The sequence below is a fragment of the Pleurodeles waltl genome, chromosome 9 (genome assembly GCF_031143425.1).
Source record: "Pleurodeles waltl isolate 20211129_DDA chromosome 9, aPleWal1.hap1.20221129, whole genome shotgun sequence".
NCBI lineage: Eukaryota > Metazoa > Chordata > Amphibia > Caudata > Salamandridae > Pleurodeles > Pleurodeles waltl.
In genome coordinates this window covers 739,326,627-739,335,909 of record NC_090448.1, presented here as the reverse complement: position 1 = coordinate 739,335,909, position 9,283 = coordinate 739,326,627, and positions in this window count along the sequence as shown.

Sequence of the window (9,283 nt, the reverse complement as noted above, 5' to 3'; positions counted from 1 at the left end):
GGCTCTGACCTCTTTCTGCCCTGCGCAAACAATGGGAATATGGCATGTGCACCTCAATGACGTGATGTAGATGTGGGCTAATATAGCGCCAAGATGCTTGACTATACCGTATAGGATTCGCCGGCTGAAATATCTCCATACAACCTACTACAACCCGAGAGACTATGGAGGACGAGGTTGAGGGACTCTCCATCTTGAATGCGCTGTGCGTCCACGAGCTCACTTTTACACCTCACATGGGAGTGTTCCAAAATCCGTCCGTTTTGGGGTTAAGTGCAGCATGCGTTGTGGGCTGTGAGAGGAATTCCTATAATCCTCAGTCCTAAAACTGTTGTGCTGGGAATTCAAGACAAGTTTGTAGGGGTCAGAAATGCCTGAACACCGATAGGATTCGGATGCCTAATTGTGAAACGTGACTTTGCGGAAGGGTGAAGTTAGGCGACCCCCCCCCCCCCCACCTCCTGCCATGACTGAGTGAGAGAGATGAACCTCTTTGACACCCTGAAAAGTGAGGTATACAAGGTCCGGTGCTGCCCGCAAAAAAAATCTCGCTTAGGAGGATGCCCTTCATTATGGCATTACCTATCCCTTTGCCTGGTGCCAGTATTGTTTGCAGTGGCCACCGGGGTAGACCTGTGCCCATGACCTTCTAGCAAAAGCACATCAAGCCTTGTTGGCTGGTGTGATGCATAGAGAGGTTTTAAGGCATGGGCAAAGTGAGCAATTGCCCAGGCCGCCACCTTCCACGGGGTCCCCAGAGAAAGTGAACTTTCTTTTTCACCTTTTTCCTTATATTAACGACTCTCCCTCTCCTGTACCTGCCCCTTCCTCTGACTCCGTCTTTCACTACCCTCTTCTGCCATCTTGAGGTTTTTGTGTGCCCCAGGCAAGACATATTTGAACTATTTTTGAGTCGCCCTTTTACTGAACGTTTAGCATATGACTAGGCATTGTTTGGCATCATGTGGGCTTGATGTAGCAGAAAAGTAAAAATATGCCTTGCCTGACCCCGCCAAATCCTTAAAATGTCACTGCTGATGCAGCTCAGACGTGTCAACGTTGACAACTGACAAGCAATAGCTGTATAAATGTCACTACTGATTATGAATTTGCAATATATATTGTTTTTTTTTAACAAAACTGAATAAAAATATGATAAAAATGTGAAACGATTCAGTGTACTTTTGAGATTTAAAATAGTCTCTCATTCATTTCTTTTTAACCAGTTTATAGGAGGTGAAATGATACAGTATCAGCCCATAGGATGCAGGAGTGAATAGTACCCTTCTTGGTGGATCCAAAGATCAGTGTATGGGCTTGATACATAGTTTGGTAGACAGGGTACTCCATCTCAAATATGACCAAGTACCTTATCTGCCAAACCCAAGTCTGTATTCTCTATTTTGGGTGGGGCGAACCGTCATCTCCTGACAGCAGGGTCCCACACAGTCTCCGTTGTTGGAAAGTTTACTCTGACAGCCTGATGGCATAAGGGCCATCAGAGTGAGGACTTCAGTATGCTCACCCTATTTATTGTAGATGTTCTAATGTCTTTTTTTTCCATCCAACACCAGCAGGAAAAACCTGGCCAGTTATTGACAGAAAAAATGACACCTACATCCTGAGCAAGAACTTTGGGTGTTTGTGTGGTGGGTGGAGAGGGGGGCATTAGTTTTTTGTTTTCCAAAAAGAAGCTCCAGTTTCTGTAAAACAAAAAAAGGTTGTTGGAAAGGTGTCTAAAAGATGACCACTGTTCACCAAAGCTCTAGTGTCTTTGTGGGAACTACATGACAGTGGTTCCTCTGAAGGCACCAAGGACAACACTGGGGCAGACAGTGATCTCTGAATTTGTTGGGTGGTAGTCTGGACATAATGTTCTCCAGCTCCATATTTTTAAAAGAGAGAGCAAGGTTCCGGAAGTCAGGAACACCTGACCAACCAAAGGGTGCCATGTTACCACTCCACCCCTGTACCAATTCTCCTGCACGGCATGCTGGGGCAGTCCTAAATAGTGTCATCCAGGAGTCACTGGTGACATCTGCTCCTTGGGTCTCAGCTCTGCCCCTCGCTGACAGGCTCCTGTACACCAAAGGTTCAAAGGGAGCCCCCTCTTGAGTTGACTCCAGTTGTCTGGGCATTCTCCTTTGTTCAGTGGACTTGGGCAGTCCATCCCTGGGGTAGGGTGACAGCTGGGTGATTGATGCAAATCATTCTACCTTCACCCCTTTCCTCCTCAGGAGCTGGGTGAAGTACTGTTAATTGCTCCTTTTGTGTGGGGCAGACTTTGTCCTGCTGTTGGAGAGAACTGTTTTAACTGGGTACAGCAGGGTGACAAACAGCTTGGCTCTGATCCGGAGCAGAGACAGAGAAATACAACAACTCTGGATGACCATAAAGTGTACAATTATCATTTTGGAAATGCCAGAATTGATTTTCCCTCACAGGTTACACCCTAATTCAATACATTAATGGTCTCTGTAGGCCAAAAGGAAGTCTAAGGCAGTCTCTCCCTATGTGCATGATAAAGTATCACTACAGAGAAAAAAGTAAATCACACTGAGTTATAATGTTAGGATACACCATCATTATAAGGCCTCTTTAGGTAAATATGTAATTTTGCAGAGTCCCCACTGCGCCAGGCTACCTGTGCGCAGTTACCATGCTGCACACAACAGTAGTCTCCCTTGCACAGGATGGACACTTGTGTACACACATGTGCACACATGGTCACATGTAACCAGCTAAGTGCCCCTTAACCTTGCTATGTTGCAGTGCCTTAACTTAAGAGGCAGACACTGGAGATAAACATGAGCAGTTCCTTTGCCATGTGATTACCGTGGGTGAGACACATGTAGTGTGACTCACCCACGGTAAAAAATCTAAAACTGGATGATCCGAAATGCAAACAAATCTGGGCATACTGGATGGGTGAAACCCAACTGCAACAAGTCCCAATGCATCTTTTAAAGAACTGACAACACTACCTAAGCAGACAGCTGTGCTGTCAAGCCAGAATTGAAAAACATGAAAATCCTTCAGCACAGCCAGTTATTTTCATAACACACTTGAAAGAGCTTTAGCAAGCTCTGACTCACTTCACTTTCACATTAACCAACACCAACAATTAATAAACAAGACACTTAACAAATCTTTTTTAACCATTCACAACCAAACAACCATACATAGCCAATGAACGGAAATGCCAAAACTATACCAAAAGGCCACCCAGGTTCAGAAATGTCCTACAATGCAATACTGATTTTAGAGCGTGCTATTGAAATGCTGATAACATAATATTAAAAAATATGGGTAAAATACAACCATGCAAATAAGGAAAATTTAAGTGGGAAACATAATTCTTGCACACACCGCATACTGGGTTGATACTCGGGTCCTTTGCGTTCTAAGCCAGGGGTCCTCGCTGGTGATGGATCACTCATAGCACTACTTTTTCATCCCTCTCTTGTCACACTTCTTATCATGTAAGGGTTACAGCATTTCATAGCATTTCTTGTTGAACAACTAAATATTGGTTCATTTTCTATTTTTAAACTCCCATAATCCTCTGTTTCACATCTTTACAAGGAGCATGCACATTGGCCTTCCTGGACTAAACTGCTTGTAGCTTATTTTTAATCACTGTCCTTTTGTTTTTTGCTGGTTGATTGTAAACAGAATTCTGGTGTTCCAGGTTTTAGAAGGTGGCTGACACAACAGTGCACTTGAAAGATTTAGGCCCATATTTATATGCGCTGAATAGCGTAATTTTTGTTTAAAGCTAATTCAGCACAAACCTAACCTCCATATTTATACTTTGGCACTTGACACGTCTAGACAAGTCGTGGTTAATGAAAGTGTTGTACTGCTTTCATTGTTCACGACTTCGTTGTTCTGGAGTCGTGTTTGGGGATGCTTCCTTTCAAAACACATTACATCATTGCAGAATACATTATGGCCCTCATTACAACATTGGCGGTAAATGCCGCTTTCCACAGTGCATAAGACCGCCAACACACTGCCACGGCCGTGGAATTCCGCCACAGCTATTACGACCCACAGCTCAGAATCCGTCAAAATCTAGACATCCACACAAGTCCGCCACACCAAAGGTCAGTGATAAACTGGCGATAACAAAACCTACACCGTCACGCCAACAGGAATACGCCCACACTATCACAACCCACGAATTCACGCGGCGGTCTTTCAACCGCGGTATTCCATTGGCGGTACACACCGCCGTGCTCAAAATACACACACATATACAAAACACAACCACATTGGACAAATCGAAATACACACACCTGATACACATACACACCACTCCCACACACCCAATACAAAATAAAACACAGACCCACATTACCCACAAACCCTTACTACCAAACATTTTGAAGACAACAAAGACAACACCAGCATACAGAGGCACACAACACCATAACACATACATATCCACGCACAAAACACCACACACCCCTAAACATCACCCCACACATCACAACACACACCACCTCACACATCACCCACACCACCCCATGGCACGGCAAAGACACCTCAGGTTCTCGGAGGAGGAGCTCAGGTTCATGGTGGAGGAAATCGTCCGGGTAGAGCCACAGCTATTCGGAGCACAGGTGCAGCATACCTCAATTGCAAGGAAGTTGGAGCTATGGCGAAGAATAGTCGACAGGGTCAACGCAGTGGGACAGCACCTAAGAAATCGGGACGACATCAGGAAGAGGTGGAACGACCTACGGGGGAAGGTGCGTTCCGTGGTCTCAAGACACCACCTGGCGGTACAGCGGACTGGCGGCGGACCCCCACCTCCTCCTCCACAACTGACAACATGGGAGGAGCAGGGCTTGGTGATTCTGCATCCTGAGGGCCTCGCAGGAGTCGGTGGAGGAATGGACTCTGGTAAGTCAAACCTTTAACTACCATATCCCCCACCCTACCTGCATGCTATCAGATACCCCCACCCTCACCCCCTCCCCTATCACTCCAACTCCTCACAAATGTACCAATAACACAAACCACACATCCAAACACCAAGCCCTGCATGACACAACAAAGCATGGACACCCATCACTAAAGCAAGCCCACTCCACATACCCATAACACCCCCCTCAACCATCATCACACAAGCCCCCACACAGGAATGCTTGCACTGGGATACACGATCACCCACCCATTGCACACCATGACACACAGATGCAATAATCATGTTTTTCCACCCCTGCAGGACCCCTACCCAACGTCACCAGACAGGAGGTTCCAGACATCTCCACCCCACCCACAGAAGAGGCCCACAGTGATGACAGCAGCTCTGTCCAACTGGATCCAGATGACCAGCCCGGACCATCGTGGGCCTCGGGACAGTTGGTTCCCCTCACACAGGCACAGGCCACCACAGAGCTTCCACCCTCTGGAAACACCAGCACAGCACCCACCCAGCGGGCCCATACCTCCGTCCCCAGGACACGTCAATCAGCAGTGTGTCCACCACTACAGGGAACCCAGGCTAAGCCACCACCCCAACAACAACAGGGACCTGGGGGCAGTGGTAGTGGGCACAAGGTCCAGGTGACGGAGGCCCAGGAACACAGGGGAACTGGGAGGGCTGCTGTGCGACAGGGGGCGGACAGGCCAAGGGAACCCACTCTCCACGAGGCCCTCTCCTCCATCATGGCAGCATACCACCACTCCCAGGAGACAATGGCAACGGTCCTGGCCAAGTTTCAGGAGACCCAGCGCATGCAGGAGGAACAGTATTTGGGCTTCAGGGAGGAACTCAGAACCATCAGCTCCGCCCTGGGCACCTTCGTAGGGGTGCTGAAGGAAATACTTAACAACAGGAGGGACACTGTGGCACTCCAGGGGGCCCCTGACACTAGCATGGACGATGAACTGCCCACCACCTCTGCCGGCGCTAGTGGACAGGAGGCACCGCCACAGGACCACCACACCAGCACCCCAACCCCTGCAGACGGAGAACCACCCCGCAAGCGGTCCCTGAGATCCAGGAACAAGACAGAGCACGATGCCAAGACCCCCGCCAAGAAATGAGACCACCCTGATTGTCATCCTACTGTCCCACTTTGTAACCCTGTCTATATTGGAACTGCCTCAGCTCCACTTCCTATGCCCATATGGGCAATGCACCTGTGAGACTAATAGACTGGACTCTGCCATGGACATTCCTCCACCATCACCCCCTCACCATTTTACAACCCCCTCCAATATTGAGCACTTCAATAAACACCCTTGAAGCACAAAACAATCTGGAGTCAGTCTGTGATTTCGAAATCGTGTATTAGCAATTACAGTGACAAAATGCTTTTTTTCAAATGTCATGTCAACATACCTATGTCACACAGCTCAAGTCCATGAGGAATCTAAGCAGATGACACACGTTGGAAACCACACCTGTGAAACCGCAAGGGAAAATGACAACTCAGTGACCATACACTGGGTGAAATCGATAGACACCTGTGTATCACTGGAAATATTACTGGATGACTGAGTCCCTGTTGTCAATGCCTTCTTCCTCTGCTTCCTCCTCATCACTGTCCACAGGCTCCACAGCTGCCACAACACTTCCATCTGGACCATCCTCCTTCAGAAAAGGCACCTGTCATCGCAAAGCCAAGTTGTGAAGCATACAGCAGGCCACGATGATCTGGCACACCTTCTTTGGTGAGTAGAATAGGGATCCACCTGTCATATGGAGGCACCTCAACCTGGCCTTCAGGAGGTCGAAGGTGCGTTCGATCACCCTCCTAGTCCGCCCATTGGCCTCACTGTTGCGTTCCTCTGCCCTGGTCCTGGGATTCCTCACTGGGGTCAGTAGCCATGACAGGTTGGGGTAACCAGAGTCCCCTAATAGCCACACCCAGTGCCTCTGGAGATGACCCATCACATAAGGATGCTGCTATTCCGCAGGATGTAGGCGTCATGCACAGAGCCAGGGAACATAGCATTTACGTGGGAGATGTACCGGTCTGCCAAACATACCATCTGTACATTCATGGAATGAAAACTCTTCTGGTTCCTGTACACCTGTTCACTCCTGTGGGGGGGGACCAAAGCTACATGGGTCCCATCAATGTCACCTATGATGTTATATGTCCCATGGCATAGAAGTCACCTTTCACTGTAGGCAAGTCCTCCACCTGAGGGAAAACGATATAGCTCCGCATGTGTTTCAGCAGGGCAGATAACACTCTGGACAACATGTTGGAAAACATAGGCTGTGACATCCCTGATGCCATGGCCACAGTTGTTTGAAATGACCCACTTGCAAGGAAATGGAGCACTGATAGCACCTGCACTTGAGGGGGGATTCCTGTGGGATGGCGGATTGCTGACATCAGGTCTGGCTTCAACTGTGTACACAGTTCCTGGATTGTGGCACGGTCAAACCTGTAGGTGATCATCAGATTTCTTTCCTCCATTGTCGACAGGTCCACCAGCGGTCGGTACACCGGAGGATTCCGCCATCTCCTCACATGTCCCAGCGGACGGTGCCTATGAAGGACAACAGCGACCACAGAGTCAAACAACTCAGAGGTATGTACCCACAGTCTACACAGAACACCATTCATACACAAAATGTGGCCTGTATTTGTGTTGTGAGACAAGGCCTAGGTATGTGTGATGCAGTTGGTAATTAGGCCATGTGGGCCCCTGAAATGGCGGCTGCCTGACCTCCAAACTGGGACAATGGGATGTGAGGTAACTGCGCTGGCGTTGTACACCGTCGCGGTAAGTGGTCGAAGACCGCGGCCAAATGCTGCCTGGGTTAACATTGAACCCTATGGGTCCCAGGAGCCAATGACGATGTACGCTGGCGGTGATGGTACGCACCGCCGCGGACGTAACTGCCATTTTCTATCTGTCGAATCACTCAATACCTGATCTTCGACAGGAGAGGACCTACACTGCAAGTGCTGCTGTGACCTCGGTCTGGAAGAGACAATGGCTCGTGCGTCTGCGAAAAGGGCCCCTGCCTTCACTGCAGAGGAGTCGGAGAAGCTCGTTGACGGGGTCCTCCCCCAGTACATGCTACTCTACGGTCCTCCAGACCAACAGGTAAGTACACAGGGAGCATGTTGTATGGGCTATGCCTGTGTGGAGAGGGCTGGTTGTAAGAAGGAAGGGGGCAGAGTTCTGCGTGCATAAAGGACTGTTTATGCATGTGCCACATGGCAAGGGTAGGGATGAGGGCCACTCACTTTGACGGTGCAGTTGGTAATGACTTCTCTTCTTCCCCTGTACATGTCATGTAGGTCAGCGCCCACCAGAAGAAGGATATTTGGCGTGCCATCGCCAAGGATGTCCGTATCCTGGGGGTCCACCACAGACGGAGCACCCACTGCCGTAAAAGATGGGAGGACATTCGCCGCTGGAGCAAGAAGAGGGCGGAGGCTCAGCTGGGGATGGCCTCCCAACGTGGGAGAGGTGCCCGTCGAACCATGACCCCCCTGATGTTCAGGATCCTGGCGGTGGCCTACCCTGAGTTGGATGGGAGCTTGAGGGCATCACAGCAGACACAAGGGGATGAGTACTCTCTCATTCAGCGGACTTTGCGCGCAGTGAAGGTGTCTGGGTGGGGGAGGAGGGCTGTGGGTTTCCCTAGGCCAGGGCGAGCTACGTAGGCAAGGCCCCTCCGTAAGGCAGCCCATTTGGCACCCCACCCCACCTCTGTAGAGTGCCAAGTACAGGTATTCATGCCCCTGTGTCATCTATGTGTGCAGATGTCATCCATAGCCTTGTAAGCCATTTCCCAGGAATTGCATCTGTAGAGCCCAACAGCGCGACATAGTGCAGGGGGCTGCTGTGTCTGTATTGTCCGCCAACGGTAGCGGTAAGCCATGGACTCAACCTGTCTTTCTTCTGTCGTCCCCCCCCTTTTTGTGGTCTCCCTGTTCTTGTGTGCATTAGCATCATCAGGCGGAGGTACAGTGGCACCGGAGCACGAGGGAGCTGCATCCCACATGGCCATGGAGGGCCACACTACGGACTCAGAATACACCAGTGGGACGGAGGGCGAGGGAAGCACCACGGCGGTCACAGGATCTGCAACCAGCGACACGGACTCACCCTCCGATGGGAGCTCCCTTGTGCACTCACCACCCCCACTACCATTTGCACGTCCCCTGTGTCCTCTCCCAGTGTGTCTGTGACACCCCCTCCGAAGATACACAAACGCAGGCACACACCCACCCAACAGCCAGCCAACTCACGACAGCCTCCAGCGCATGCACCTTCACTCAAAGTCACCAAACGT